General features: G+C 46.8%; 1 pseudogene across 1 annotated transcript; it reads right to left on the bottom strand.

Annotated features, from left to right (window-relative positions):
* Positions 1-1056: 1056 nt before the first annotated feature.
* LOC100594731 lies at positions 1057-2265 on the bottom strand (annotated as a pseudogene). The gene has a single exon (XR_122242.4). The product of XR_122242.4 is annotated as a glyceraldehyde-3-phosphate dehydrogenase pseudogene (transcript).
* Between the last annotated feature and the right edge of the window lie 6418 nt (positions 2266-8683).

The raw sequence follows: 8683 nt of genomic DNA, 5'->3' as shown, positions 1-8683 counted from the left end.
CTGGGCCTTCTTGAGCCATGGCCAGGTGGCTGAGGAGCACTGTGCAGAACTCAGGGGGCAGAGTCCCAAGTTGGCACAGGGCAGTGAATGCTGAGGTCCTGCAGGGAACTCTCTGGAAACCCTGCTTTCAAAATCCTAGCTTGCCTTTAAGATCTCCGGAATCCCTTTGGGGTCATTCTCCCCAATATACTGATGAACAGAACTTTCTATCCATATTAATCTCTTTAGCAAACAGTGGCTTGGCCACACCCTTAATATTCTCTCTCGAACACCCTTTTTTATTCTTTACATGCCAGACTGGAAGTTTTACAAATCTTTCCATTCTGCTTCCCTTCTAATTATAAATTCTGCCTTTAAATTATTTGTTTTCTCTGATTTTACTGTGAATAGCCGAAAGAAGCCATGCAACATGTTGAACGCTTTACTGCATAGATATTTCTTCTGCCAGATATCCTAGTTCATCACTCTTAGGTTCTGCCTTCCACAAAGTCTTAGGACATGAACACAAATTCCACCAAAGTCTTTGCAACTGTATAGCAAGGATGGCCTTTACTCCAGTTTCCAATACCTTGTCCCTCAGTTCTGTCAGACCTCATCAGAATGGCTTTTACTGTCTGTATTTCTACCAACATTCTGATCACAACTGATATAGTTTGGATGTTGTCCCCTATAAATCACACGTTCAATTGTAATCCCTAATGTTGGAGGTGGGGCCTGGTGGGAGGTCACTGAATCATGGGGCTGGATTTCTTATGAATGGTTTAGCATCATCCCCTTGATGCTGTCCTTGTGATAGTGAGTTCTCACAAGATCTGGTTGTTTAAAAGTGTGTGCCATCTTCCCCTTCGCTGTTTCTTGCTCCTGCTCTTACCATATGACATGCCTGCTCCCATTTTGCTTTCCACCATGAGTAAAAGTTCCCTGAGACCTCCCCAGAAGCCAAGCAGATGCTGGCACCATGTTTGTGCGGCCTGCAGAACTGTGAGCCAATTAAACCTCTTTTCTTTATAAATTACCCAACCTCAGGTATTTCTTTTCTTTTCTTCTTTTTTTTTCTTTGGCTGAGCACAGGGGACTTTACTGATGGTACACAACAAGGTGGGGCTCCCTAGGCCCCTCCCTCTTCAAGTGGTCTGCATGGAAACTGTGAGGAGGGGAGATTCAGTGTGGTGGGGGACTGAGTGTGGCAGGGACTCCCCAGCAGTGAGGGTCTCTCTCTTCCTCTTGTGCTCTCGCTGGAGGTGGTGGTCCAGGGGTCTTACTCCTTGGAGGCCATGTGGGCCGTGAGGTCCACCACCCTGTTGCTGTAGCCAAATTCATTGTCATACCAGGAAATGAGCTTGACAAAGTGGTCATTGAGGGCAATGCCAGCCCCAGCATTGAAGGTGGAGGAGTGGGTGACGCTGTTGAAATCGGAGGAGACCACCTGGTGCTCAGTTTAGCCCAGGATGCCCTTGAGGGGGGCCTTCAATGCCTGCTTCACCACCTTCTTGATGTCATCATATTTGGCAGGTTTTTCCAGACAGCAGGTCAGGGCCACCACTGACACATTGGCAGTGGGGACACGGAAGGCCATGCCAGTGAGCTTCCCGTTCAGCTCAGGGATGACCTTTCCCACAGCCTTGGCAGCGTCAGTAGAGGCAGGAATGATGTTCTGGAGAGCCCCGCGGCCGTCACGCCACAGTTTCCCGGAGGGGCCATCCACAGTCTTCTGGGTGACAGTGATGACGTGGACTGTGGTCATGAGTCCTTCCACGATACCAAAGTTGTCATGGATGACCTTGGCCAGGGGTGCTAAGTAGTTGGTGGTGCAGGAGGCATTGCTGACAATCTTGAGTTTGTTGTCATACTTCTCATGGTTCACGCCCATCACAAACATGGGGGCATCAACAGAGGGGGCAGAGATGGTGACCCTTTTGGCTCCCCCCGCAAGTGAACCCCAGCCTTCTCCATGGTGGTGAAGATGCCAGTGGACTCCATGACATACTCAGCGCCAGCATCACCCCACTTGATTTTAGAGGGATCTTGCTCCTGAAAGATGGTGATGGGATTTCCATTTGATGACAAATTTCCCATTCTCAGCCTTGACAGTGCCACGGAATTTGCCATGGGTGGAATCATACTGGAACATGTAGACCATGTAGTTGAGGTCAATGAAGGGGTGTTGATGGCGACAATATCCACTTTAACAGAGTTGAACGCAACCCTGCTGACCAGGCGCCTAATACAACCAAATCCGTTGACTCCGACCTTCACCTTCCCCATGGTGTCTCATGGATGCGGCTGGCAATGCAGGAGAAGATGCGGTTGTCTGTCGAACAGGAGGAGCAGAGAGCCAGGTATTTCTTTACAGCAATGCAAGAATGACGTAATACAATGGCCACTTAACTAATTTCTAAGAAGATTTAGGCTTTTTCTACAGCTCTTGTCTTCTTCTGAGCCCTCACCAGAAATGACCTTTATGCTCCATTTACGGCAATCTAGGCTTTTTCTAGTCTGCTCCTCTAAATTCTTCCAGCCTCTAACCATTACCCAATTTCAAAGGTGCTTCCACATTTTCAGGTATTTGTTATAACAATTGCCCCACTTCTCAGTACCAATTTTCTGTCTTAGTTCATTCTATGCTGCTATAACAGAATACCACAGACTAGGTAATTTTTAGTTAACAGAATTTATTTGGGTCATGGGTCTGGAATCTGGGAAGTCCAAGACTGAAGGGCCACATCACATCTGATGAAGGCCTTCTCGCTGTATCATAACATAGCAGAAGGCATCACAGAGGAGAGACAGAGCAAGAGAGGGGGACAAACTCATCCTTTATAAGAACTCCACTCCCACAATAACGAACCCAGTCCCACATTAATCCTACTCGCCTCTCAAACTTAAAGGCCCCACCTAAACAATGTTCCTCTGGGGATTAACTTTCCAACACATGAATTTTGGGGGACACATTTAAATCAGGGGAACAAGAATACTGGGGAGTATAAACTAGGGCTAACTTTATACCCAAGGAGTTTAGGGCCTGGAAAAGAAAATTTCATGACACAAACCATTGTTGCTTGCCTCAGCAGCTGATGCCTCAGTTTGCAGCGACACTAGAGGGTTCTGCAGTCTTCTACTTCAGTCTGGAAGGAAGAAAAGGGAGACAAATCTTTCAACTTTAATGTGAATTTCAAAGATGCACCAGGTATTTCTATTGACACTCCACAACATTCCCACTCTTATTCCCTTCCCTGGATTTCAGAGACTGGAGGCCTTGAGACAATATTTCTCAGACTCCCTTGTGAATGCAATCTCTGAAGAAAATTTGGAAGAGAGAAGGGAGCTAGAAGCCATACTTTTCCTCTAGCAGGAAGAGTAGATGTGAGTTTTCATAGCACCCTGTTAAACTCCTTTCTAAGCTAATCATTCTGGGGCCAATGGGATACTCATGCTATCAGCAATGGCTTTCTGCAGTTTTCTGACCTCTGGGTGGCAGAAACAATTTCCTGACCATGGTGATCCTGAAAGCTAGTTGTAAACCCTGAGCTATGCTCATCCACGTTCTTTCTTACTTCCAGGAGTGATGATGACCAGGGTGCCTTGGAAGCCATTTTGAAGACAGCAGAGATGATAACAGGCTGGGTCTACATGAAGGGGCACTGCCTGTCAATATGGAATACCCATGGTTGATTCTTGTGTGAGCAAGAAAGAGATTGTATCTGAGCCATTAAATTTTGGGTCTAATCAGTAGTTTGGCCTAACCATAGTACTACAAAAGTTGTAGTATGCATCTAGTTACTGGTAGTTCCTGGAGTTTGTGGGCAGGCAACTGGGCTTACAAATGGTATCTGAGCATCTGAGAAGTTGCTGTAGTTACATTTTCCCCAGGATGGTAGCTGCATGGGCAAGCAGATTTCTGAAGGGAACCATTTTGACCTTTCTCCTAGTCGCAGTACAGTTGGATCCTCCCAGGCAGCTAAATCACGTGTTCAGTACAGCATGGTGGGCAAGAAGATCTGGAATGAGGATCACCTTGTTTTTTCCTGCAAAGTAATGAATAATGTGATATTGAACAATGCCCATTCCTTTACTACTATTCTCCCCAGAAACCCTCATGCAACAGAGGAAGGAACGGGGGAGGGAGGAACACTGGCTGAGAAGTCAAGTGGAATGGGTCCTAGTTCCAGTCTGTTAACAACTCCCTGAACAGTCTTTTCCCTCCTTGGGCCTCAGACTCTTCACCCCAGAAGGGAATTGTTAAAGGGTCTCAGAAGTGAGACTCAGAGAACACACCTGCTGTGTCTTTTTGTGTGTGTGTGTGTGTGTGTGTGTGTGTGTGTGTAGGTAGACATGTGTTTAAGGAAATTCTCCTGCTTGGAAGCCACAGCTGCTAAACCAGAGGGTTGCTCAAATCTTCTTTTGACTGAAAGCATAGTCTGAGGACCGGCAGTAATAGCATCGCCTGGGAGCTTGTTAGAAATGCAGAATTTCAGGCCCTTTACAGAAGTATTGAATCAGAATCCCCAATTTAACAAGATCCTTAAGGGGATGCCAATGTGCATTCAAGTCTGAGATGCACTGCTCCAGAGGACCTGGGATAAGACAAATGTCAGCCTGAAAAAAGAATGGGATTTGAAGTCAGGAGACCTAAGTGTTAGCTTTAATTCTGGCACTTACTGGCTGTCCAAATTGAGCAAGTCATGTAATGACCCTGATCCTTTTTTTGTAAATGGGGTGCTCTAGTAACTACAGAATAGTGTCAAGATCAATGGTGTATGTTTTGGATCCAAACTGTCTAACCTTAAATCTTGAGTTCATTTATCAGCTATGAAGCTTTTGGTGAGTTGCTTGATATCTGTGGGCTTCAGTCTCTTTATCTGTAAGATAGGGTATCATAATAATGACAGACATTGAGAATTTTAAAATGGGCTGGGTGCAGTGGTTCATGCCTGTAATCCCAGCACTTTGGGAGACTGAGGCGGGCTGATCACCTGAGGTCAGGAGTTCAAGACCAGCCTGGCCAACATGGTGAAACCCCGTCTCTACTAAAAATACAAAAATTAGCTGGGTATGGTGGCACGCGCCTGTAATCTCAGCTACTTGGGAGGCTGAGGCAGAACAATCGCTTGAATCCAGGAGGTGGAGGTTGCAGTGAGCCAAGATCACACCACTGCACTTCAGCCTGGGTGACAGAGCGAGACTCTGTCTAAAAAAAAAAAAAAAGATTTTTAAATGAAGTAATTAATGTAAATCACATAGCACAAGGCCTGGCATCATCTAAATTCACTGTACATCTTATTATACTCTGACTTCCTGTACCATCTTTCAAGAACAGAAAGAGACCTCTAAAATAGAGCCACCTGGAGGCTGGCTGAAGACTCCCACCTTTGGTGTTTATCATAGTATACATACTTCTCAACAATGGGCACAGTCGCTCAAAGACTGGAGCTCTAACCTCTGAACTACCAGACAGGCATGAGATTGGCTTCATGGTATTATCTTAGGCCATCAACCAGTTCCCTTGCATGTATTCCCCATTCCTTTGTTGTCTATTGCAGTTACACTCAAGTCTAGATACTCCCTTCCCTGTGAAAATCCACAAGGCAGCCATATACAGAGCAGTGCCATCCAGGTAGGAGATGACCACTTGTAACTGGCTTTCCTTTCCCTACAGGAACTCACACAGTTCAAAGAGTGGAATGTCATCAAGGCATTGCCTGATGGGCCTGTCGCCACACTCACTGGAGGGAAAGGATCTAGGAAGAGGCAGGTTCCAGGGATCATTAGCAACATACCAAACCACAGCAAGAAACCAAGCATGACTCAACTCCTGCCCACTGCAATTACTCAGGACCTCTGCCCTTCAGTTGTGGAAAAAGCCCAGCAGTGCCTTGCAGTAACTGCTGCTAAGGTCTGGAACTTCCTGACAAATAACCTTGCAAGTCTTTTGCTACAGGGAGATTCAAACTGGATTTCGGAAGGCCCACCCCACCAGGATGACTGAAACAAACTGTGGACTGGGTATCAATGCAAATAATATTGTAGCATCAGGAATAAAATAAATTTCAACTCAATAAGAAGCCTAACGTATGCATTTAAAAATGTCTGCAGGTGGATACAAGTGGTGATCCTGGGCAAAGTTGGTGCCAGGCACAGGCACAACTGTGCAAGGAAATGGCAAAAGGGAAGCCCACAGTATGGAAAAGTCCAAAAGGGGCACCAGCATGTTCTATAGTGTGGGAGAGAGGAAAATGAAAACACTTTTTACCAGGTGCCTGCCAAGGGCTATTCCTGGGCCTGCAGCTCTAGAGATGTTCCTCTGAACAAAACAGGAGCCATCTAGGACAGGTGGTGCTTGGCTATGGCAAAGAGGAGGGAACTTAAGCCCAACGAGTCAGTAAGTGACGGATTTGAGCCTTCTCTTCTAATGGATTAGTAGATCCCAACAGTCAATACGGTGGGGGGTTGGAAAAACTTTCCTGTGTTTCATGATACCCGAATGCCAATGTCATGAATGGCAAATGCTAGCATCCCAGTAATGGTGTGCCCTTCATGAAACCCCATCCAAAGATTCAGCCCCTTCTCCTAATGTTCAAGCACCTGTTCCTGCAGAATAGGGATATGAAGAGAGGCTGGCAAAGGCCACAAACCAGGTACTTCTGCAGCTCGCAGGCGGATGGAAGTTGGGGAGGTTTCTATGCTGTCCACAGGACACTGTCACACTAACTCTATTAACCCTTTCCTACCTAGAGATAATGATATGAGAAAAGAAGGTTATCAGTTCACCTCTCCTCTAGAAGTAAATAGGGTGGTATCTCTGAACCTGGCCTTCGTTACAGATGCAAATAAAATACAGAGTGGGCAATAATGCAATGCACATATGCCCAAGACAAAATGGGCTGGCACAAATAAGGAAAGGGGCTTCATTTCTGAAAATACCAACTCCACTTAACACTGGATATTCTCCTGCCTATGGAAATCCACAGGGGCAGTTGCAGAGAGTGCTGCATGTTTCATAGTGTTGGGAGAGGACAGTGAAAACTAACATTTACCAGGTGCCTACCACGGGCTATTCCTGGGCTTGAGGCTCTAAAGATGTTCCTTTGAACAATAACAGCAGCCATCTAGGATAGGTGGTCCTTAGCTATGGGAGAAGAGCGGGGAATGAGACCCAAGAAGCTACCAAGTGGTGGATTCCAGTCTTCTCTTCCAATGGATTAGTAGACACCAATGGCCCAGGCAGGGTGTTTCTTAATTTTTGAATACTAACATCATGAATAGCAAATGCTGGCATGGCAATAAGAGCGTGCCCTGCATCCGGTCACATCTAAACCATCAGTCCCTTCTCTTTCTGAAGAAATACCTGTTCCTGCAGAATCTCCATATCCTGATATGGAGAGATGCTGGTCAGGGCCACAGACCAGGTGCTTTTGCAGTTTGCAGTTTCTCTGTTGTCCTCAGGATACTGTCATACTATTAGCCCTTTCCTGCCTAGTGATAGTGATGTCTGAAAAGAATGTTATCAGCTCACCTCTCCTCTAAAAATAAATAGGTTGGTATCTCTAAACCTGGCCATCAGCAACACATACACATGAAATTCTGAATGAGCAATAATTCACTGCTCACATGCCCAAAGGAAAACAGGTTCTTTTCCTAGGACTTGTACAGGGGGCTTAGACAGGGTAACTTCCCAGGGGATGGCTGTACTCAGTTTGCAAATTTGGGCTGAGACTCATTCAAACTACCTGGGGAATGCAAGTTAACCTGCAGAGAAGAAAGAGAAAAAGAAAAAGGAGGAAGACCCATGTTCAAATGGAAATTAAATACATATCTGATGGATTCCATGATCAGCTTTGACACTTTCATCTATAAACAGTGTCTGGCACCAGTTGGCTCCAGCACAGAAGGGATTGCTTTGTACCTGGTGGAGACCCTGCCATGCCTGACCCAAGGAAGCCTGCTTGGTGACTAGGCAGGCACAGAAGGATGGAGGACACACTTAGTCTGTTTCCCCCAGGCCCAGACAGGAAACAGAAAACTTTCCTCAAGGCCATTACAGGCCTTTTTAGGGGACCATGTTGCCACTGGCTGGCAATCTCAGAGAAAACACCTCTTTGCTATTTACAGTGCGTTTTCAAAAAAGTAAAATCTAGATTCTCCCAGGGTGTCTAGGATCTCAGGAATTGGAGCCCCTCTATTGCGTAGAGAAAAATCAGGATGAGGGTTTCTTTCCTCATTTCAAGAGATCGCTGGCTCTGCAGCCAAGCTCAAAAGCCCATCCTCCAGGCCACTTCCCCGCCTGAGCCAGACCCCTTGCTCCCATGACTCTCTGAGAGCCAGGCCCAGGGTCGGGTTCCCTGAGACCAGCCTGGACCCTAGATGGCCACGCCTCCGAGCGCTATTGACGCCAGAGGCGCGACTCTTTTTCCTATTCCCAGGAGGGGAAAAAAGCGGGAACAATGGCTTTCGGGACGGAGGGACACAAACACCCAATGCCGCAGCGACTGGGAGGGTCGCGATGCAAGAGGACGAAGTGGGAGAAGGGGGACTTCGGCCTCCCTGCGGGCGAGAGCTAGGCCGCTGGACAGTCCGATCGCCTCTCGCCGCCAAGGGATGACGCCCTGGGCCTTTTGTACCACTCGCCACGGAAAATGGTCACACGCTTTTGTCCTCAAACCGAACACTATAAGAAACACAGGGT

Source organism: Nomascus leucogenys, chromosome X (genome assembly GCF_006542625.1).
Source record: "Nomascus leucogenys isolate Asia chromosome X, Asia_NLE_v1, whole genome shotgun sequence".
In the NCBI taxonomy this organism is placed as follows: Eukaryota; Metazoa; Chordata; class Mammalia; order Primates; family Hylobatidae; genus Nomascus; species Nomascus leucogenys.
Note: the sequence above shows the minus strand (reverse complement) of the source record. Positions and strands in the feature narration are given on the sequence as shown.